At 35.9% G+C, this 24,356-nt stretch overlaps 1 protein-coding gene across 7 annotated transcripts in view; it reads right to left on the minus strand.

Annotated features, from left to right (window-relative positions):
• LOC6039898 overlaps positions 1–24,356 on the minus strand; it is a 153,265-nt gene that overhangs the window by 123,684 nt on the left and 5,225 nt on the right. The gene's annotated exons all lie outside the window — the stretch shown is intronic.

A 24,356-nucleotide genomic window follows, 5' to 3' on the forward strand; every position in this document is an offset into this window, starting at 1 on the left:
AGCTGGCACATGGTGTCGACCTAAGATCTCATTTCAGAAAGAATCACAAGACCATAACATTTCTTAATGAACTTATGAGCAACTCTCTACGAAATCGGCCGATTTCGACCATTTTTATTTTTTGTATTTTTTTATTCGACTTAAACTTCCCTATGACCAAATAAGCTATTTTCCGTCATTGGTTCACCCATACAAGTCTCCATACAATTTTGGCTGCTGTCCATACAAAAATGGTATGTAAATATTTAAACAACTGTAACTTTTGAAGGAATTTTCTGATCAATTTGGTGTCTTCGGCAAAGTTGTAGGTATTGTTGAGGACTTTTGAGAAAAAAATAGGTACTCGGAAAAAAAATTGCAGATTTTTTTTATCAACTTTTTTTTCACTAAAACTCAATTTCCCAAAATAAGTATTTTTTGATTTTCGAGATTTTTTGATATGTTTTAGGGGACAAAAATTCGCAACTTTTGAGCCATAGAGAAACATGGTCAAAAGCTCTGCCGCTGAGTTATGAATTTTTGAAAAAAAACAGTGAATTTGGAAAAAAATCCAAGTTTCATGCAAAAACAAGTTGGACATTATTTTTTAATGCAATCGAGAAGTACTTTACAGATTTTTGATAAAGGGCTCCGTTTTCAAGATATAGCCACCGAAAGTTTGATTTTAGCGAAATATTTGCAGTTTTTCAATTTTTAAAAATAGTGACCATAATTGACCATTTCTAATTTTTTTTTTTTTTTTTTTTTTTTGAGAAGTTCAGAAAATTTGCTATAAAATTGTCTAAGAGACATTGAAGATTGGATCTCGGATTGCTGAGATAGAGCCGCTTTAAGAAAAAGAAACACGAAAATTGAAATTTTCTTAATCTCACCAAAATAACCCACCATTTTCTAATGACGATATCTCAGCAACTAATGGTCCGATTATCTATGTTAATACATGAAACATTTGTGAAATTTTCCGATCTTTTCGAAAAAAATATTTTGAAATTTTTTAAATCAAGACTAACATTTTAAAAGGGCCAAACATTGAATATTACGCCCATTTAAAATGATAGTCTTGATTTAAAAAATTTCAAAATATTTTTTTCGAAAAGATCGGAAAGTTTCACAAATTTTTCATGTGTTAAAATTGAAAATCGGACCATTTGTTTCTGAGATATGGATATTAGAAAATGGTGGGTTATTTTGGTGAGATTAAGAAAACTTCAATTTTCGTGTTTCTTTTTCTTAAAGTGGCTCTATCTCAGCAACCCGAGGTCCAATCTTCAATGTCTTTTAGACAATTTTATAGCAAATTTTCTGAACTTTTCAAAAAAAAAATATTTTTGAAATGGTCACTCATGATCACTATTTTTAAAAATTAAAAAACTGCAAATATTTCGCTAAAATCAAACTTTCGGTGGCTATATCTTGAAAACGGAGCCCTTTATCAAAAAATCTGTAAAGTACCGTAAACTGGGGTGACTTTGATAGCCCGGGGTGACTTTGATAGCCCAGGGTGACTTTGATAGGTTTTTCAAATGCCCGTCAATTTCATATCTAAAAATTTTCGAGAATTTTATGTATGAAAGCATTAAGGGATAGCTTATTATCGAACATATATGCAAAAATGTTACTGTTACATTGGATGTATCAAAATTAGTGGCAAAATCAAATTTCTATCAATGTCACCCCGGGCTATCAAAGTCACCCCAGTTTACGGTACTTTTGGATTGCAAATTCAATTTTGCATTAAAAAATAATGTCAAACTTGTTTTTGCATGAAACTTCGGTTTTTTCCAAAAATCACTATTTTTCAAAAATTCATAACTCGGCGGCAGATTTTTTGACCATTCTCTATTTTGGGAAATTGAGTTTTAGTGAAAAAAAATTGATAACATTTTTTTTCGTGTACCTATTTTTTTCTCAAAAGTCCTCAACAATACCTACAACTTTGCCGAATACACCAAATTGATCAGAAAATTCACTCAAAAGTTACAGTTGTTTGAATATTTACATACCATTTTTGAATGGACAGCAGCCAAAATTGTATGGAGACTTTTATGGATGAACCAATCACACAAAATAGTTTATTTGGTCATAGGGACCCACAAAGTTTGAGCCAAATCAAAAAATACAAATTAAGTCCATTTCCGGTTTCGGTAGAGAATTGCTCTTATGATATTTCACAACTTTTACATTAAAACTTATATTTTCAAACTCAACACCCTGTTCCCATACACTTGCATACCGGCGTCCGGCGTCAGTAGTCAGTCAACTCGCGTGGCATAGGTAAATTGTGTGAAACTTTCGGGCTCAACTCACCGCAAACGCCTCCCCCTTGCTGGTTTTAAACAAAGAGGTCGTGCTCGGAAGTAATTTCTCCTCCCCGTCCTCATTTGACGGTACGGAAAATGTTCCCGCTTTGCAAAAACCAAGAACTTTGGTTGGTTGACAAAGTTGTTGCAACCACCATCCGGAAGGTTAAGAGTCCGGGGTTTTGTTTCTAGCATTCAACAACCACGCGAAAACTTTGGGATTAAGCTTCTTTGTTTGCGGTTATTTATGAAGAACGTGCTAACGCTTCATTAATATTGCCTCTGGTGATGGGTAATGATTTGTGGATTTGCAATTTTCGAAAACAAACAATATTCGCAGTGCCATTAGCGGAGCTTTGTTCCAATTATCGGATAAACTCCGAACAAACGGTTCCATGTTCCTATATCGTTCGCTGCTAATCACTTTATAACCATGTCGAGCTTGGATCAGCGAACGAAACCGCAACGTTGACATTAATTAACCAGGCTAACTATGGGCTAGAGACAAGTGCAATCATTATGGACGTATAAATCCGGTTTAATATCACACTGGAATATAGATCGAAAATTAATGTTAATTGAGTGGCACGACACGGCCAACAATATCGGTAAATATTGTCGGTTCCATTTGGCGAGCGGAAGTGTTTGTATGATGTTGTGATACATTATATAGGTCAATAAAGTGTTTGAATGCAATGATTTTATTAAACAGAAAAATTCGAAACTGTCAGTCTGCCATTTGTCAACTATGCTTTGCCTGCTTCCACCTTCTAAAATGCTGCCAAGACAGAGCTTCGCGGTTGAAGAACCGTGTCGAGCCATCATTCTAAAACTCATGCCACATTGCTCATCTGCGTCGCATATCAACCGTGAAATCTTTCCCGACGAAGCATCTTTTGTCCCAAAAAAAAGCACCCAAACAAAGCGAAAAATCCAGTTTCCAAAATAGCACGAATTGAAACGTCACGCTGGAAACGTTTAATACATCAGTTCGGGTGTGCCGAGGGACGAACAAAAAAAAACAAATTTGTCAGCTTAGCCCAAAAAAAAAAAGATGCTGCCTAGCAAAGTGGGACGAAGATGGTGTCTTGCAACACCCAGAGATTTACTGTCTCAGCTTTTCGGGGGAGAGGGCCCGTCGGCGGGCTTGTGCCAAAACGTGGTGAAAACACTCGGGAGGATAGAGCCTTCCGGCCCACCAAAGTGACACGTGGAAGGAAGTGTGCTGATGGGAATAATGAAGATGTATTGTGCCGAGGGACTGCGGTAAACTATTGGTGGTGGATGCTGGTGATTAGTATATTTTCTGAACTGTATGAAATTTCAAGTTATTTCACAGACTCAAATACATAGACAAAAAAATCATGGTTATATTATATCTGGGAAGGGGAAATCTTTTATGTTAGAAAAAATGTGTAATTTTACCTCTGAAAATGTGTAATTTTACCACTAAAAAAGCGACAACCTAAATTGAGGTAAAATTACATCATAAAAGAGGTAATATTCAACCTACCAAAATTACACCTTCCAAATTTACACATTTTTTACTGTGTAGAAAGCAAAGAGTTAAAAGCCATAGCTACTTATTTTTAAGAATCTGTACCCTTTTCTGCCATTTTTTTGTTTTTTTTTTTTTTTTTTTTCTTAAAAATATATTTGTACCGTGACCTTCTAACATTTTGAGCAACTATTGTTCTACGAAAAACTATAGTTCTCTTGTTTTGTATTTTTCTTGTTTTATATTTAGTATCTTAATTTGCGTTTGTTTGTTTTCGGTAGTATTTGGCCTACTCTACCACCTCCTATCATTACAGTTTGCCTTTTCAATTTTTTTGCTTGTATTTCACATTTTCTGCTACAGAATGGCACAATTATCATTCAAATTGTAAAAAAAAATGCGCAGAGGCATAGTCTGGGACACTACAAACATTACTGCAAACTTTTTTTTTTCTAAAAATATAGGAAATGTTAGTGAAAACACAGCCAAATTTGACCCCTGAAAAAAATACATTTGGCGATATTTGAGTTATTTTTGGCGATTTTTTAAAGATCGAAGCCCGTCTAGAGGTGGGATGGGTTGTAGAGGGTTATAGTTATTAGTGGACTCAATAGAGGCAACAATGTTTATTATTATTTAGTTTATCTAGTGCGCGTTCTGATTAAGCCACACATGAAGACAAACATTTCTTTTGAAGTTGATAATTAGAGTAAATATTGAAAAAAAAACATATTCGGTCATTGGTAAACTAATAGGAATGCAGATTTTCAATCGAATGAGACACTTTTAAGCTTAAAAATATTGCTGAGAAATAAAAAGCAAGCCCAGAAAAATGTAAATTCTAAAAAGCATTAATATTTCCCGAATTTTCCAGATGGAAAACAAAAAAAAGTTTAGAAAGAGTCAATTTAAACTATCGAACAAAATTTCTAAATTGAAAAAAACGAAGAATAGACAGTTCTAGTACAACTTGAAAACAAAATAAAACAAAACTTTCAAAATGAAAGCATTCCCCGCACAGGTGGGAATAACAAAACGAAGGTCATTTCAGTAATAAATCTTGTTCAAATATAAAATTTTGATATCAGAAAATGGTAATCAACGATAACGAGAAGAAAAAATAATAACATCCCCAAAACTTAGTCTGAAAATTATTATTGAATAGATCTTATGAGAGAGTAAGACTATAGCAACTCAAAGTATGGACTATGGAAAAACATTCCATCATTGATCGCGTTATTCATGTGATATTCCAACTTTTAAAAAACAATCATCAGCCCTAATCTAATTTGTTATTATTTTTAACTGCTGAATTTTACTTTAACTATGGGAAAATGTTGACCAATTTTCCATAACCCAATTTGCTATTATTTTTTATTTTGTAAAATATGGCCAGAACTAAGGGAAGATTATGACCAATTTTGTCAAGGATATTATTTTGTCCATGAAATATGATCAATATACCAAAACTTTTTGAAAAAGTAAAAAAATGAAGGTTGATTTTTATAATTATTGATATACCCCTATAAGGAAATCAACAATTTGTTCGAAATTTTTCTGTTTGTCCACAATCCAATTTGTTATTATTTTATATTTTGCTATATGTGGCCAGAACTATGAAAAAAAATTTACCATTTAATCAGGGACATAATTTTGGCCATGAAATGTAGAGTTTTCGTTTTCGTTTTCGTTTTACGGAGCAAGGTGGGGGACGCGGCCTCAAGTCAGTCCAAGTCCGGTTTCTTGTGGAAAATAGGGTAGTGGCCGAACTAGTATTGCATACCAAATGAACACCACCGGAAGATATAGAGGATCAGGAGGGGGAAGGTGAAAGAAAATTAGTGTAGGTGTGAGTATTAAGAACTTGGATGACTTAAGCAGTTACGTTAATCTAAGTTTAACACTGAATAAAGGAAATCTGAAATTATGATTCAAAGTAAAAAGGCCCGGAAGAAATTGAATTATTAGTTAATTAAATAAGAAAATGTAAATAATCGGAGATTTATACAAAGGACACCTATGATGTATTTCAAATTTAAAGGAAATTTAAAAAAACTGGAAACCGAAAGATGAAAACTAACTTGTCTATGGAATATAAATCTTGATGCATTTTTTTCTGGGCCCCGTCCTGTCGCGTCTGTCAGTAGTCTTATCGTACATTACAACTAGAAGCAGTTGTGCAAATGAAATAGTACACTTCGACCAGTTTAACCATTGATTAAAGTCCAATCTATTATTTACGGAAAACAAACATTTATCAACAACCTAAACTAAACTTTCTGAAAGAAACTTGAATCTCAAACTCCCAAATGTCGAACATTCCTTTACCTTGTTTTTAACCCAATAAACATAACTGAACAGTTCATACTTTACAAGTTGAACACTCGTTGTTAAGACAACTATTTCCGTAGTAACAGTTCAATAGGGCGAATCTGCATTTGTAAACAAGCAGTCTATCCCCCTCTTACTTGACGAAAGGGATAGACTGTCTGTCCACAAATGCAGACGCGCTCCATTGAACTGTTATTACGGATTTCGTGCCTTCCATTTCATTAGGGCACAGAAGCTCTGCAAACAAGAGTGTATCCCTATCATACATTATGTAAACTGTCATTTGAGTGAGAGAGATGCATCCCTGTTCACAAAAACCATGTGTCCCTTTGAAATGTTAGGCTCCATTTGATCGTCAAAACTCCAGTAGATCCTCGATTCGCAACAATGGTCGATACAACCATAATCCGAAAACCGTTAGTTCAACAGATTAACGAATTTTGTCCGATATCATTTCATTACTGATTGATCGAGACTCTATGGATTTTTTTGACTATTCCGAATGGTTAGCATACCACATAAATTGAAATCAGAGATTCTGAAAGCATTACTTAACTCACTTAAGCACAGATGGAGTCTGGAACTATTAAACAACCTAAAGTTACAAAAAAATACTAACTATTCTGAGTGCCTTGCAACAAAACTAATTTATCAAAATACCAAATCCTAACCTAACACCCACTTTGAAAAAAACGAAAAAAATCACAATGCCTAGAAGAGGCCTCTCTTACTGTTTTGTGTAAGCGTTGCTGTGCTTTATGAATTTCTACCTAAGCTAACGACGTATCAAAAAGATTAAAACCTGTTCAAAGCAGATTTTACAAACAAGAATATTGAGATGCAAATAAAAAAATCAATATCTTGCAATTTTACATAGTACAATAGTTGTGATTTCTATCAACACAAGTATATAAATATAAAATAAATGTGTGATATATATCAACATCGGAAACCATCTTTGCAAATAGCCCTGAAACGACGGCAACGTGTGGCTCCATCTCCAGGGAATTTTTAATTACAAGTTTGGGCTTTCTGACAATAACAGAATTTGAACTTTTCCAGTTATTTCCACCTGCTCGGTTCATAATTTGATTCAGTTAATCAAAAGCTATACAAAGCATAAAATTTGATGGTTCATTTTCGACGATGCGCCGGAGGTTCCCATGTGTTTGTCAAAAAAATACAAATTCCCAACTTTTCCCAATTTTGACAAATTACCGGCTTTCCCGATTTCCCGACTAAAGTACCTGGTCCTACCTTGAGATCCCGGGCAGACGGTAATAACAAAATTAATAATATTTCAATAACAAATCCTGTTAAAATAACAAAAAGTGTCATTATTTTATCCTGAAGTTCAACTTCAAGAAGAAAAAATAATAACAGTTTCAGATAAAATAACAAAATTTGGTATTGAATTGATATTATATTGAAAATGTTTAATAACACGCTAATAAGAGGAAATGTTTTACATTTCAAAAACTCTCCTTATAACAAAATTTGTTATTCGTTCGGTATACTGACTTAGAACTAAAATTACCATAAATCGCACAAATGGAAAAGTTTCTAAGTGTCCATAACACAATCTGTTATTATTTTTTCTTTTGTCAAAAATGTTTAGATCTTTGGGATAATTTTGTCTAATTTCATCGGGGCCATTATTTTGGCCATGAAGGGGGTCCTTAAGCTAACATTATTCTAAAAAGTTGAAATTTTGAAAGTTGTTTTTTTAAATTATTTGATATACCCCCTAAAGGACTTTGTTTAACCCTTACAGTCCGAACGTCTGATGCGAGATACCGAAAAAACCTTAAAAATGCTGTATCTTTGGCATCTTTTGACCAAATAAGTTCGTTCACCCCTCAAAAGAACCGGACACATCTCTATTTTCAGAATCTACAAAGAAATTCGGAATCGGTCACTTGGCCACGGAGATATTCCGGAACCTAGTGGGGTAGGTTTTTGTCCGGGTATGCAACCCAATCTACAAATCATGATTATTATCATAAATTCTTCAAAAACCATCCCAATTTGCTCCAAGACTTGTTCTGGACATATAAGGCATATTCCTTTGATCCCGGACCATCGGATATGAATTGGCCACCCTTCCGGAACCGACTACACAGGAACGGATGTCGAATTCTACATCAAGTCTAATATGGCTTCCGACATGTCAAACGGCACTAAATTTGGCTCAGGAAATCAAATTAGACATCCTCAGTACGTTCTGGTGCCATTTGGCCACCCTTCCACCAACCCGGAATATCCGTAACATGGTTCCGGTGGACCAATTTCGGTAATTTCACGAGCACACTTTCCGACATGTCAAACAACACTGATTTTGGCTCAGGAACTCAAATTTGACATCCTCATTACGATCTGGTGCCATTTGGCCAGCCTGCCATCAACCCGAAATATCCGTAACATGGTTCCGGTGGATCAATTTCGGTAATTTCACAAGTACACTTTCCGACATGTCAAACAACACTGATTTTTGCTCAGGAACTCAAATTTGACATCCTCATTACGATTTGGTGCCATTTGGTCACTCTGCCACCAAACCGGAATATCCGTAACATGGTTCCGGTGGACCAATTTCGGTAATTTCACGAGCACACTTTCCGACATGTCAAACAACACTGATTATGGCTCAGGAACTCAAATTTGACATCCTCATTACGATCTGGTGCCATTTGGCCACCCTGCCACCAACCCGGAATATCCGTAACATGATTCCGGTGGACCAATTTCGGTAATTTCACGAGCACACTTTCCGACATGTCAAACAACACTGATTTTGGCTCAGGAACTCAAATTTGACATCCTCATTACGATCTGGTGCCATTTGGCCACCCTGCCACCAACCCGGAATATCCGTAACATGATTCCGGTGGACCAATTTCGGAAATTTCACGAGCACACTTTCCGACATGTCAAACAACACTGATTTTGGCTCAGGAACTCAAATTTGACATCCTCATTACGATCTGGTGCCATTTGGCCACCCTGCCACCAACCCGGAATATCCGTAACATGGTTCCGATGGACCATTTGCGGTAATTTCACAAGTGTACCTTCCGATATGTCAAACAACACTGATTTTTGCCCAGAAACTCAAATTTAACATCTTCAGTACGTTCTGATGCCATTAGGCCACCCTGCCATCAACCCGGAATATCCGTAACATGGTTCCGATGGACCAATTTCGGTAATTTTACAAGTACACTTTCCGACATGTCAAACAACACTGATATTTGCTCAGGAACTCAAATTTGACATCCTCATTACGATCTGGTGCCATTTTGGCCACCCTGCCACCAACCCGGAATATCCGTAACATGGTTCCGATGGACCATTTGCGGTAATTTCACAAGTGTACCTTCCGATATGTCAAACAACACTGATTTTTGCCCAGAAACTCAAATTCAACATCCTCAGTACGTTCTAATGCCATTAGGCCACCCTGCCATCAACCCGGAATATCCGTAACATGGTTCCGATGGACCAATTTCGGTAATTTTACAAGTACACTTTCCGACATGTCAAACAACACTGATATTTGCTCAGGAACTCAAATTTGACATCCTCATTACGATCTGGTGCCATTTGGCCACCCTGCCACCAACCCGGAATATCCGTAACATGGTTCCGATGGACCATTTGCGGTAATTTCACAAGTGTACCTTCCGATATGTCAAACAACACTGATTTTTGCCCAGAAACTCAAATTTAACATCTACAGTACGTTCTGATGCCATTAGGCCACCCTGCCATCAACCCGGAATATCCGTAACATGGTTCCGATGGACCAATTTCGGTAATTTTACAAGTACACTTTCCGACATGTCAAACAACACTGATATTTGCTCAGGAACTCAAATTTGACATCCTCATTACGATCTGGTGCCATTTGGCCACCCTGCCACCAACCCGGAATATCCGTAACATGGTTCCGGTGGACCAATTTCGGTAATTTCACGAGCACACTTTCCGACATGTCAAACAACATTGATATTTGCTCAGGAACTCAAATTTGACATCCTCATTACGATCTGGTGCCATTTGGCCACCCTGCCACCAACCCGGAATATCCGTAACATGGTTCCGGTGGACCAATTTCGGTAATTTCACGAGCACACTTTCCGACTTGTCAAACAACACTGAATTTGGCTCAGGAACTCAAATTTGACATCCTCAGTACGTTCTGGTGCCATTTGGCCACCCTGCCACCTACCCGGATTGTCCGTAACAAGGTTCTAATGGACCAATTTACGGATACTTTCCGATTTGTCAATTACCGAAATTGGTCCACCGGAACCATGTTACGGATATTCCGGTTTGGTGGCAGGGTGGCCAAATGGCACCAGATCGTAATGAGGATGTCAAATTTGAGTTCCTGAGCAAAAATCAGTGTTGTTTGACATGTCGGAAAGTATGCTCGTAAAAGTACCGAAATTGGTCCACCGGAACCATGTTACGGATATTCCGGTTTGGTGGCAGAGTGGCCAAATGGCACCAAATCGTAATGAGGATGTCAAATTTGAGTTTCTGAGCAAAAATCAGTGTTGTTTGGCATGTCGGAAAGTGTACTTGTGAAATTGAAATTGGTGAACCATGTTACGGATATTCGGGTTGGTTGGCACCAGATCGTAATGAGGATGTCAAATTTGAGTTCTTGAGCAAAAATCAGTGCCGTTTGACAAGTCGGAAAGTGTGCTCGTGAAATTACCGAAATTGGTCCACCGGAACCATGTTACGGATATTCCGGGTTGGTGGCAGGTGGCCAAATGGCACCAGATCGTAATGAGGATGTCAAATTTGAGTTCCTGAGCAAATATCAGTGTTGTTTGACATGTCGGAAAGTGTGCTCGTGAAATTACCGAAATTGGTCCACCGGAACCATGTTACGGATATTCCGGTTTGGTGGCAGAGTGGCCAAATGGCACCAAATCGTAATGAGGATGTCAAATTTGAGTTCCTGAGCAAAAATCAGTGTTGTTTGACATGTCGGAAAGTGTGCTCGTGAAATTACCGAAATTGGTCCACCGGAATCATGTTACGGATATTCCGGTTTGGTGGCAGGGTGGCCAAATGGCACCAGATCGTAATGAGGATGTCAAATTTGAGTTCCTGAGCAAAAATCAGTGTTGTTTGACACGTCGGAAAGTGTGCTCGTAAAAGTACCGAAATTGGTCCACCGGAACCATGTTACGGATATTCCGGGTTGGTGGCAGGGTGGCCAAATGGCACCAGATCGTAATGAGGATGTCAAATTTGAGTTCCTGAGCCATAATCAGTGTTGTTTGACATGTCGGAAAGTGTGCTCGTGAAATTACCGAAATTGGTCCACCGGAACCATGTTACGGATATTCCGGTTTGGTGGCAGAGTGGCCAAATGGCCCCAAATCGTAATGAGGATGTCAAATTTGAGTTCCTGAGCAAAAATCAGTGTTGTTTGACATGTCGGAAAGTGTACTTGTGAAATTACCGAAATTGATCCACCGGAACCATGTTACGGATATTCCGGGTTGATGGCAGGGTGGCCAAATGGCACCAGATCGTAATGAGGATGTCAAATTTGAGTTCTTGAGCAAAATCAGTGCCGTTTGACAAGTCGGAAAGTGTGCTCGTGAAATTACCGAAATTGGTCCATCAGAACCATGTTACGGATATTCCGGGTTGGTGGCAGGGTGGCACCAGAGATGTAATGTCAAATGTTGAGTTCCTGAGCCATAATCAGTGTTGTTTGACATGTCGGAAAGTGTGCTCGTGAAATTACCGAAATTGGTCCACCGGAACCATGTTAAGGATATTCCGGTTTGGTGGCAGAGTGGCCAAATGGCACCAAATCGTAATGAGGATGTCAAATTTGAGTTCCTGAGCAAAAATCAGTGTTGTTTGACATGTCGGAAAGTGTACTTGTGAAATTACCGAAATTGATCCACCGGAACCATGTTACGGATATTCCGGGTTGATGGCAGGCTGGCCAAATGGCACCAGATGGTAATGAGGATGTCAAATTTGAGTTCCTGAGCCAAAATCAGTGTTGTTTGACAAGTCGGAAAGTGTGCTCGTGAAATTACCGAAATTGGTCCACCGGAACCATGTTACGGATATTCCGGGTTGGTGGAAGGGTGGCCAAATGGCACCAGAACGTACTGAGGATGTCTAATTTGATTTCCTGAGCCAAATTTAGTGCCGTTTGACATGTCGGAAGCCATATTAGACTTGATGTAGAATTCGACATCCGTTCCTGTGTAGTCGGTTCCGGAAGGGTGGCCAAATGGCACCAGAACGTACTGAGGATGTCTAATTTGATTTCCTGAGCCAAATTTAGTGCCGTTTGACATGTCGGAAGCCATATTAGACTTGATGTAGAATTCGACATCCGTTCCTGTGTAGTCGGTTCCGGAAGGGTGGCCAATTCATATCCGATGGTCCGGGATCAAAGGAATATGCCTTATATGTCCAGAACAAGTCTTGGAGCAAATTGGGATGGTTTTTTTGAAGAATTTATGATAATAATCATGATTTGTAGATTGGGTTGCATACCCGGACAAAAACCTACCCCACTAGGTTCCGGAATATCTCCGTGGCCAAGTGACCGATTCCGAATTTCTTTGTAGATTCTGAAAATAGAGATGTGTCCGGTTCTTTTGAGGGGTGAACGAACTTATTTGGTCAAAAGATGCCAAAGATACAGCATTTTTAAGGTTTTTTCGGTATCTCGCATCAGACGTTCGGACTGTAAGGGTTAAAATGGTTAGAACTATGGGATAATTTTGACCAATTTCGCCAGGGTCATTATTTTGGCCATGAAATGGGGTCCTTAAGCTAAAATTATTCTGAAAAGTTAAAATTTTGAAAGTTGATTTTCTTTAATTATTTGATATACCCCCTAAAGGACTTTGTTTAAAATGGTTAGAACTATGGGAAAATTTTGACCAATTTTGTCAAGGTTATTATTTTGGCCATGAAATGGGGACCTTAAGCTAAAATTATTCTGGAAAGTTGAAATTTTGAAATTTGATTTTTTTTAATTATTTGATATACCCCCTAAAGGACTTTGTTTAAAATGGTTAGAACTATGGGATAATTTTGACCAATTTCATCAGGGTCATTATTTTGGCCATGAAATGGGGTCCTTAAGCTAAAATTATTCTAAAAAGTTTAAATTTTGGAAGTTGATTTTTTTATTTATTTGATATACCCCGTAAGGGACTTTGCTAAAATTGGCTAGAACTATGGGATAATTTTGACCAATTTCGTTGGGGTCATTATTTTGGCCATGAAATGGAGTCCTTAAGCTAAAATTATTCTAAAAAGTTGAAATTTTCAAAGTTGATTCTTTTAATTATTTGATATACCCCCTAAGGGATTTTACTAAAATTGGCTAAAACTATGAAATAATTTTGACCAATTTCATCGGGTTCATTTATTTCACCATAAAATGGGGTTTCAAGCTGAAATTAATCCGATAAAATTAACTTTTGAGAGTTAATTTTTTTTTAATTTTGTTATATTCCCTAAAGGAATTGATTTATTTATTGAGAATTTTTGAAGTGTGAATAACAAAAACTGTTATTATTTTCACAGAGCCAGGAAGTCGGAGCTGACGTTGAAGTTCGAGCTGGAGTGAGACCTCGAAGACTGCATCGGATTCATCAAATTTTCAGCAACTTTTACTTGGAGTCGGAATCTGTGAAGTCGGGTATTTTTGGAGAGCTGAACGGCATATCCTGCATCCAGAGTCGGAGATGTCTTCAAAGTATGGATTCAAAGTCGCTTGGAGGTACCCGACTCTGCAGCCCTGATTAGTACAGATGAGTTATGGCAACTGCAGGTTTATTTGCAAATTACAAATAAACCAAAACAATAACTTTTTTTGTTATGGAGACATACCAGTTCAATACCATTTTTTTGTTATTATGCTGCTCCACCTCTCCGCACAAAATAACAAATCTTGTTATTCCTTCATGATTCCTTCTGTGTTATTGGTTTGTTATTGCAATAACAACATAATAACAGTTTAAGTTATTTTTCGAACAAATCTTTGTTATTGATTTTTGTTATTTTAACAACTAATCCGATCATTCCAATAACATATTTCGATCTTCTCACAATATCAAAAACTGACCTTCCCAAGTTATTTCCGTCTGCTCGGGATAAGCTGATTTATGAACTGTTAAGTATATAAAAGAGCTCCTTGGACACAACATTTTCAACATTTGAGGATTTTCAGTTGATTTCAATGACAATTTTTCATCGCTTCATTTTTCATTTCTTTTCCTAGTTCAGAATATAGTTTAAGGGCTAAGAGAACCAGCTGGGAGTTTTTTCAGTAAAATTGAAATATCTCGAAAACGATACATTTTCTCAACAAACCGACCCGACATTTTGTAGCCAACATTCTTACGCACCTACTGGTTAAATATGAGCTTGATTGGTTAAGTCTAGCCTGAGTGGTTATCTTTTTAGTAAAAGGTACTAAAACACGTTGAAAAATGCCTTATTTTCCTCCCAACTTTTTTTAAGAAATGAAAGCCTTTATGGAAAATCTAAGCTCGACAGTTTGTAGTCGAGACAATTACCTGCAATTTGATATATATAAAGCCATACTTTAGTTGTAAAATAATTGAGTGGTTATCTTTTTCCCAAAAAATATCTGAAACATAAACAAATTCGCGCAGATTTCTACTCTCTCATTTTGTTTCAAGCTCGCGTGCTGACAGTTCGTTTGCAGTGGTGCCAGAATATTTTCTTTATATTTTTTAAAGACTTTTTAAATAATTATATTTTTTTAATGATTTTAGAAATTTCAGGTAGGTTTTTCTGAAGCTACAGTTAGTTGGTGGTTGATCTTCGGTCTGTTGAGAAGTTCTAGGACATCTACCAACTCTATGGAGTTCAGAGATGAAGGTCAACCTGATCAATGGTTGCTTATATCAATGACTATGAAGTTGGAACATCTTCAGGTAGCTTCAGTGAGTTACACTGGGTAGATCTATGGTCTGTTGAATAGCTCTAGGATATCTACCAACTCTACGGAGTTCAGAGTTGAAGGTCAACCTGATCAATTGTTGCTTATATCAATAACTATGAAGTTGGAACATCTTCAGGTAGCTTCAGTGAGTTACATTGGGTAGATCTATGATCTGTTGAGAAGTTCTAGGACATCTACCAACTCTATGTAGTTCAGAGATGAAGGTCAATCTGATCAATAGTTACTTTGATCAATGACTATGATGTTGGAAAAATCTTCAGGTAGCTTCATTAAATTACAGTGGGTAGATCTATGGTCTGTTGAGAAGTTCTAGGACATCTACCAACCCTATGGAGTTCACAGATGAAGGTCAACCTGATCAATGGCTGCTTATATCAATGACTATGAAGTTGGAACATCTTCAGGTAGCTTCAGTGAGTTACACTGGGTAGATCTATGATCTGTTGAGAAGTGCTAGGACATCTACCAACTCTATGGAGTTCAGAGATGAAGGTCAACCTGATCAATGGTTGCTTATATCAATGACTATGAAGTTGGAACATCTTCAGGTAGCTTCAGTGAGTTACACTGGGTAGATCTATGGTCTGTTGAGAAGTTCTAGGACATCTACCAACTCTATGGAGTTCACAGATGAAGGTCAACCTGATCAATGGTTGCTTATATCAATAACTGTGAAGTTGGAACATCTTCAGGTAGCTTCAGTGAGTTACACTGGGTAGATCTATGGTCTGTTGAGAAGTTCTAGGACATCTACCAACTCTATGGAGTTCACAGATGAAGGTCAACCTGATCAATGGTTGCCTATATCAATAACTGTGAAGTTGGAACATCTTCAGGTAGCTTCAGTGAGTTACACTGGGTAGATCTATGGTCTGTTGAATAGCTCTAGGATATTTACCAACTCTACGGAGTTCAGAGATGAAGGTCAACCTGATCAATAGTTGCTTATTTCAATAACTATGAAGTTGGAACATCTTTAGGTAGCTTCAGTGAGTTACACTGGGTAGATCTATGGTTTGTTGAATAGCTCTAGGACATCTACCAACTCTGTGGAGTTCAGAGATGAAGGTCAACCTGATCAATGGCTGCTTATATCAATGACTATGAAGTTGGAACATCTTCAGGTAGCTTCAGTGAGTTACACTGGGTAGATCTATGGTCTGTTGAGAAGTTCTAGGACATCTACCAACTCTATGGAGTTCACAGATGAAGGTCAACCTGATCAATGGTTGCTTATATCAATAACTGTGAAGTTGGAACATCTTCAGGTAGCTTCAGTGAGTTACACTGGGTAGATCTATGGTCTGCTGAATAGCTCTAGGATATCTACCAACTCTATGGAGTTCACAGATGAAGGTCAACCTGATCAATGGCTGCTTATATCAATGACTATGAAGTTGGAACATCTTCAGGTAGCTTCAGTGAGTTACACTGGGTAGATCTATGATCTGTTGAGAAGTGCTAGGACATCTACCAACTCTGTGGAGTTCAGCGATGAAGGTCAACCTGATCAATGGTTGCTTATATCAATAACTGTGAATTTGGAATATCTTCAGGTAGCTTCAGTGAGTTACACTGAATAGATCTATGAACTGTTGATAAGTTCTAGGACATCTACCAACTCTATGGAGTTCAGAGATGAAGGTCAACCTGATCAATAGCTGCTTTGATGAATGACTATGAAGTTGGAAAATCTACAGGTAGCTTCAGTAAATTACAGTGGGTAGATCTATGGTCTGTTGAGAAGTTCTAGGACATCTACCAACTCTATGGAGTTCACAGATGAAGGTCAACCTGATCAATGGTTGCTATTATCAATAACTGTGAAGTTGGAACATCTTCAGGTAGCTTCATTGAGTTACACTGGGTAGATCTATGATCTGTTGAGAAGTTCTAGGACATCTACCAACTCTGAGGAGTTCAGCGATGAAGGTCAACCTGATCAATGGTTGCTTATATCAATAACTGTGAATTTGGAATATCTTCAGGTAGCTTCAGTGAGTTACACTGAGTAGATCTATGAACTGTTGATAAGTTCTAGAACATCTACCAACTCTATGGAGTTCAGAGATGAAGGTCAACCTGATCAATAGCTGCTTTGATCAATGACTATGAAGTTGGAAAATCTACAGGTAGCTTCAGTAAATTACAGTGGGTAGATCTATGGTCTGTTGATAAGTTCTAGGACATCTACCAACTCTATGGAGTTCAGAGATGAAGGTCAACCTGATCAATAGCTGCTTTGATCAATGACTATGAAGTTGGAAAATCTACAGGTAGCTTCAGTAAATTACAGTGGGTAGATCTATGGTCTGTTGAGAAGTTCTAGGACATCAACCAACTCTATGGAGTTCAGCGATGAAGGTCAACCTGTTCAATGGTTGCTTATATCAAAAACTGTGAAGTTGGAACATTTTCAGGTAGCTTCAGTGAGTTACACTGGGTAGATCTATGGCCTGTTGAATAGCTATAAGACATCTACCAACTCTATGGAGTTCAGAGATGAAGGTCAACCTGATCTATAGTTGCTTTGATCAATGACTATGAAGTTGGAAATCTACAGGTAGCTTCAGTAAATTACAGTGGGTAGATCTATGGTCTGTTGAGAAGTTCTAGGACATCTACCAACTCTATGGAGTTCACAGATGAAGGTCAACCTGATCAATGGTTACTATTATCAATAACTGTGAAGTTGGAACATCTTCAGGTAGCTTCATTGAGTTACACTGGGTAGATCTATGATCTGTTGAGAAGTTCTAGGAAATCTACCAACTCTATGGAGTTCAGAGATGGAGGTCAACCTGATCAATAACTGTGAAGTTGGAACATCTTCAGGTAGCTTCAGTGAGTAGATCTATGGTCTGTTGAGAAGTTCTAGGACATCAACCAACTCTATGGAGTTCAGCGATGAAAGTCAACCTGTTCAATGGTTGCTTATATCAAAAACTGTGAAGTTGGAACATCTTCAGGTAGCTTCAGTGAGTTACACTGAGTACATCTATGGTCTGTTGAGAAGTTCTAGGACATCTACCAACTCTATGGAGTTCAGAGATGGAGGTCAACCTGATCAATAACTGTGAAGTTGGAACATCTTCAGGTAGCTTCAGTGAGTAGATCTATGGTCTGTTGAGAAGTTCTAGGACATCTACCAACTTTATATAGTTCAGAAATGAATGTCAACCTGATCAATGGTTGCTTATATCAATAACTGTGAAGTTGGAACATCTTCAGGTAACTTCAGTGAGTTACACTGAGTACATCTATGGTCTGTTGAGAAGTTCTAGGATATCTACCAACTCTACGGAGTTCAGAGTTGAAGGTCAACCTGATCAATAGTTGCTTATATCAATAACTGTGAAGTTTAAACATCTTCAGGTAGCTTCAGAGAGTAGATCTATGGTCTGTTGAGAAGTTCTAGCACATCTACCAACTCTATGGAGTTCAGAGATGAATGTCAACCTGATCAATGGTTGCTTATATCAATAACTGTGAAGTTGGAACATCTTCAGGTAGCTTCAGTGCGTTACACTGGGTAGATCTATGATCTGCTGAGAAGTTCTAGGACATCTACCAACTCTACGGAGTTCAGAGATGAAGACCTTATCAATGGCTGCTTATATCAATGGTCAATATCTATGATCTATGGTCTGTTGAATAGCTCTAGGACATCTACCAACTCAATGGAGTTCTGAGATGACATTCTTTACAAAATCGACCGACATTATTAAATTTTGATTTCATATTTTTGTATTTTATAAATATTACTAGGAAACTCAGAGAAATTATATAGCACCTTCAGAAAATCAGCATTTTTGAATAAACTTTTTCCCACTTGCCTCTTTTGTTCATTTATATTTATGAAAAAAAAAAATTTAAAAATGCAGTTTTCAGAATTTTTTCAAAATAATTATTTTATGATAGTTAAGTTATTTATTTTTTTAAGAGTTTTACTATTATTTCAAAACTCTCTTTATCATAACTTACAAATTTGCTCAAGACACTATATCAATAAAACTATTCCTTCTAGAGATCGCCAGCAAATGACCAAGAAGGTAAAAAAACCTCAAATAAACTAACAAACAACGACATCCTTTCCAAGATACGGATTTTTGAATATATACAAACAATTTTTGAACGGACAGATGTCAAAATTGATGCAAAATACTTTCGCTTTTTTGCATAAGGCCTACACATTTTTAGCCATTATTTAGATTTTTTCGTTTATTTCTCTTTTTTCGAGAAATCTGAAATAACTCAGGGGGGCACTGTTGATTCCCAAAATCGACGGGTAAGCGTGAAGTTTCAATGTTTAAGTATCTCGTATATCATGAGTTTTACTAAATTGCATGCTCTTGCAAAAATAAAAATAAATAATAGGATTTTATTTTATAATTATTATCTGGAATCATTTTTGGTGGGAAAAAGAAAGTTTATCTTCAAACTATGTAGAATGATAATTGGGGAAATTTTTGTATGTTTGGATGGTTAAAGACTCAAAATGAATTCCGTCTAAATTATTGCAAATGTTCTGATAGAAACATGCTTGGTCATTTTCCATAAGCTATTTATTATCAGATATTGAATTTCAACATTTCAATGAAACAACCATTGGAAATGGCATTATACACCCGAACAGTGGATATGCAATCATTAGTCATCCAAAAATGTATGATTTGACGAAACAACATAATTGTTAAAATAAAAGCTTTTTGTCTTTTTGTACATTGAAAATTAACAAAATTCCAAATATTTTTTAATTAATCCTAGCATGCCAACAATGATTCTAAACGCAGGAGAATGTATTTTAAATTGATTTCATTTGATTTCACTTGAAATTCCATTACAAATTTGAACTTATTAAGAAATAAATTTTTTTGTCCCCTTTCAAATTTAAGAAAAAAACGAAAACGAAGTTGACTTTATAGCTGTCGGCAACCATTGCTAGTACCAACCACTAGTGTCTTCCTTTTTATCTACAAGGACTTCGCCGCCCTGGGCTCCTAAGCGTATGAAAGTATGGCACGGAGCGACGGCGCCGAATACCCATATTTACACAAAGAATTTTAGAGCGCCCGCCGCGGGATTCGAACCGGCAACTTCTGGATTGTGAGTCCAGAGCGCGGTCCGATTGATCCACACGGACGGGTCCAAATTTAAGAACATCTAGAAAATCTAGAAATTGAAATGAATGAGAAATTTATGAGAAATTGTTGAAATTTAAGAATATTTAAAGTTTGAAATATTTATGAAATTCGAATCATTTAGTAAAATTGGATAAATTAAAATAAGGCAGAAGCAATTATTTTTTGAAATTAATGTCTTTCGACTCTGAACAAAGTCGAGAGGGGGGGGCAAATTTTTTGCATTTGAATGAAAAAAGTGTTTTAAAATGCATTAAACAACTGTCAAGTTATTTTGCAATCATAAGTTCCCAAAATATCTAAGCATTGACGAAAATTTTATTCTTGAAAGAAAAAAAGTTTTTGCGGTGCTAAACATTGTAATTTCATAAAAGTTCAACATATTTTTAAACGAGCTCAAACAAGCTAAATATGATAATCAATGCAGAAAGGGCATTTCAGATTGTTTTGTGTTGATTAGAGCACTATTTTCATAAAAAAAATCAGTTTTATGAAAAAAAAATAATTTGCTTATATATTGAAGAAATTGAAAGAATCAAGAAATTTAAATAATTTAATGAAATTTAAGGACATTTCAAGGAATTGACGAAATTTGAGAAAATTAAATATATCATAAAATACAAATAATTCATAAAACTCATGATATTAAAAACTAACCTAAAAAATTCAAGAAAATTTTAGCAATAAAAAAGGTAATTCAAGCGTACATTATAAAGAGGAATTATTTTGGTTTTTTTAATTCTAAAATTTCTAATAATTAAAAAAATAAATAAAAAATTTAAATGATACATTTTAAAACAAATTTAGATATTCAAGGAAATTTCAGGAAATTTCAACATAAAGTAATTAAATAAAATGAATAAAAAATAGACTTTCAATGAAATCAAATAAAATTAGAAAGCTACAAAGTAAAATTTGAAAAATGCAAGAAACAAAAAAAATAAATAATGAAATTTAAGTTTGAGAAGTTTGAAGAAATCAAGAAATTAAAAATTATATATTTAATTCTAAAAACTCAAGAATTTCTAGAAAATTCAAAATTCTAGATAAAAAATTAAGAAATTTAGGCCGTTTCAAATATTTTTCAAAGTTTATGTCGCCCCCCCCTCCCCCTTCAAAATATCTCTGAAAAATTAGGGTGCAAAAAATATTTTTCCAATAAACTTCAAAATTTCCATGAAAATAGAAGTCTAATCAACTGAAAACAATCTAAAATGCATTTTTCTGCATTGATAATCAAATTCAGCATAATTGGGCTTGTTTAAAAATGTTTTGAATTTTTATGAAATTTTAATGAACAGCACCGCAAAATATTTATTTTTCGCAAAAAAATAAAATTTTCGTCAATACTTAGGTATTTTGGAAACTAATGATGGCAAAACAACTGGACAGGTGTATAATGCATTTTAAAACAGTTTTTTCGTCAAAATGTTGAAACCATGGCTCGTAATTTAAATTTTTATACTTTATTATTTTTTTGCCTCCCCTTCCCCTCGACTTTGGTCAGAGTCGAGGAACATAAACTTCACAAAATATTTGCAACGGCCTTAAATAATTCAACAAAATTTCGAATCGAATAATTGTGAGGGGCCAAAAAGTACCAAGAGTCGGCGCACCTGCTCAGTTATTTCTTCACTTAGAAAAAATGTTTTGTAGAATCAGCCTGTACGAGGTTTGCTTCAACAAATTTTTTGTTGAATATAATCTACAAAAATTTTGCGTTGAAACAAACCTAGATTTTCTCAAGTCCAAAAAAGTCCTTCAGTGTTTTGAAGAAGAAAAAAATGCTTTGACGTTTAGCGTTGATTCAACAAAAATAATGACTTTTGAATCAACAAAATGTTTCCTTACATAGATCTAGGATTTTTTCTCAAAATTTATTTTCCCTAAAAGAGCACTCAGCTAGAAAAATCTAAACGTAGAAATATGTACCCTCCCTGCAAAGGCTTATAAATTGATCTCAGTTGAAAGGTTCTCCAAATCTCTGAATTACAAATGTAACATCCTTGAACAAAACTGCTAAATTCTAATAAAAACACTAATTGAATTTAATTGAAAATGTTGCCTTATTTTTCTGCGTGTTTGATAAGTTGTTCGAAATATATCTTTGATCTCTAATCCAGCCCACAATAATAAATAATTGAAAAATATTTTTCTACCTCATTGAGTAACTGTATAAAAAAAAAAAAATTCTTCAGACTATTTGGGAAACATGTTGCAATCATTTTAATAAATATTTTCCAACCAAAAACTGTGGAGGCCATCATGATAAAAATGTAGTACTTGAACAATGTTTGATTTTTTTCAGAATTTACGTATTTTCGTAACAATTTATAGTACTCGAAAAGCGCGATAAAAAATGAATTCTAGAACAATGCTTTGTAATTAGTTATAGTACTTGAATACAAAACTCTTCAGTTTATTTTCAGTAATACGTATCTAATACTTGATGAAACATTTTGCAACTAAACATTGTGGGGATCGTTACGATAAAAATCTAATTCTGGATCAGTATATTATTTTTGTTGTATCTTATGTATTTTTGTAGTATTTGATTGTTTTAAAAAATATGTTTCTAATACTTCGATGCCTCTGTGTTCTCTTATGCTAACAAGATTGGAAAACCTGCAAGCTTGGAACAAGTGAGCACAGAGATATCGACATATTGAAACATTTTGCAATCAAAAACTTTGGCGGTCATTGCTATAAAAATCAAGTTCTCGAACAATGTACGATTTTCACTGTATTTACGTATTTTTGTAAAATTTTGCCGGGACCGTGGTGAAGAGGCAAGCGTGGTTGCCTCTCACTCAGTCAGCCTGGGTTTGATCCCAGAAGGTCCCGGTGGCATTTTTCGAGACGAGATTTGTCTGATCACGCCTTCCATCGATTGGGGAAGTAAATGTTGGCCCCGGTCTAACCTGGAGTTTAGGTCGTTAGCTCAATCCAGGTGTAGGAGTCGTCTCCCTGGGTCCTGTCTCGGTGGAGTCGCTGGAAGGTAGTTGGACTTACAATCCAAAGGTCGTCAGTTGGAATTCCGGGGTGGACGAAGGTAAGGTGTAAACAGAGGTTTGCAATTGTCTCAACAATCAAGCCTTCGGACACCTAGTTTCGAGTAGGAATCTCGCAATCAAGAACGCCAAGGCAATGCTGTAGCAGTGACCCCCTTGACTGATTTGCAAGAACTTCATTCCCCCCCCCCCACCCTCCTTTATTTTTAAGTTATTGGTATCAATGCAGAAATATAATTACATTTTTTTAGGTTTGCAAATAGATTACAATTTTCATAACAAATTAAATTGTAAAATATGCAATAAACTGTAGTAGGATTTGAAAACTTTTTTATTAAAAAAATTACTGACATTTGACAGTTTCGCAGGTTTGAATTTGATTGATTGGTTGTTTATTTGATCATTTTTTCTTCTTTTCGTTTAAATTACAATAAATAAATTCAATTGTAAAATATGTACAAATATAAAAAAAAATATCTGTGGCAGAAGACAAATTACTCTAAAAAAATAAAGAACTCAAATAATATTTGAATTTTTTTTCAATTTCCAATAATTTTTCAAAAAATTGTTCTTGTTAAAAAGTGTACAAAAATCTCGTAGAAACCAACAAAAAAACAGTCACAAAAAAATTACAAAAAATTTACAAAGTTTAAAATAAAAATGCCTGAGATATATTTAAAAAATCATCATCAAAGCATGTCAAAATTATCAGAAATTGAAACTTTAATAATTATCTTTTTAGAAAAAATAAATGTTGTTATTATTGCGCCTTGCAGCAATTCCTAGAGTTTTGTGTCAATCGTGCTAGGCCTAGATTTTTTCATCACACTGCTTTGCAGGACTGAGAACTGTCAACTTTGCGCACTTTGCACCTCAGTAGAGTGCTGCGGAATAATTTTCATCACAGTTGGCAAACTGATTTTCCATCACACCATCAACACTAAACAAGCGTAATGCATCAACTTCTGACCAAAACCTAGTCACCAAGCTGTGGTAGCCGAGGCAGTTAAGTCATTAAGATAGACTTATAAAGGTTCCTGGCTCGATTCCCGTAATTGACACTTTTGGGGTTTT

The sequence above is a fragment of the Culex quinquefasciatus genome, chromosome 1 (assembly GCF_015732765.1).
Source record: "Culex quinquefasciatus strain JHB chromosome 1, VPISU_Cqui_1.0_pri_paternal, whole genome shotgun sequence".
Lineage (NCBI taxonomy): Eukaryota > Metazoa > Arthropoda > Insecta > Diptera > Culicidae > Culex > Culex quinquefasciatus.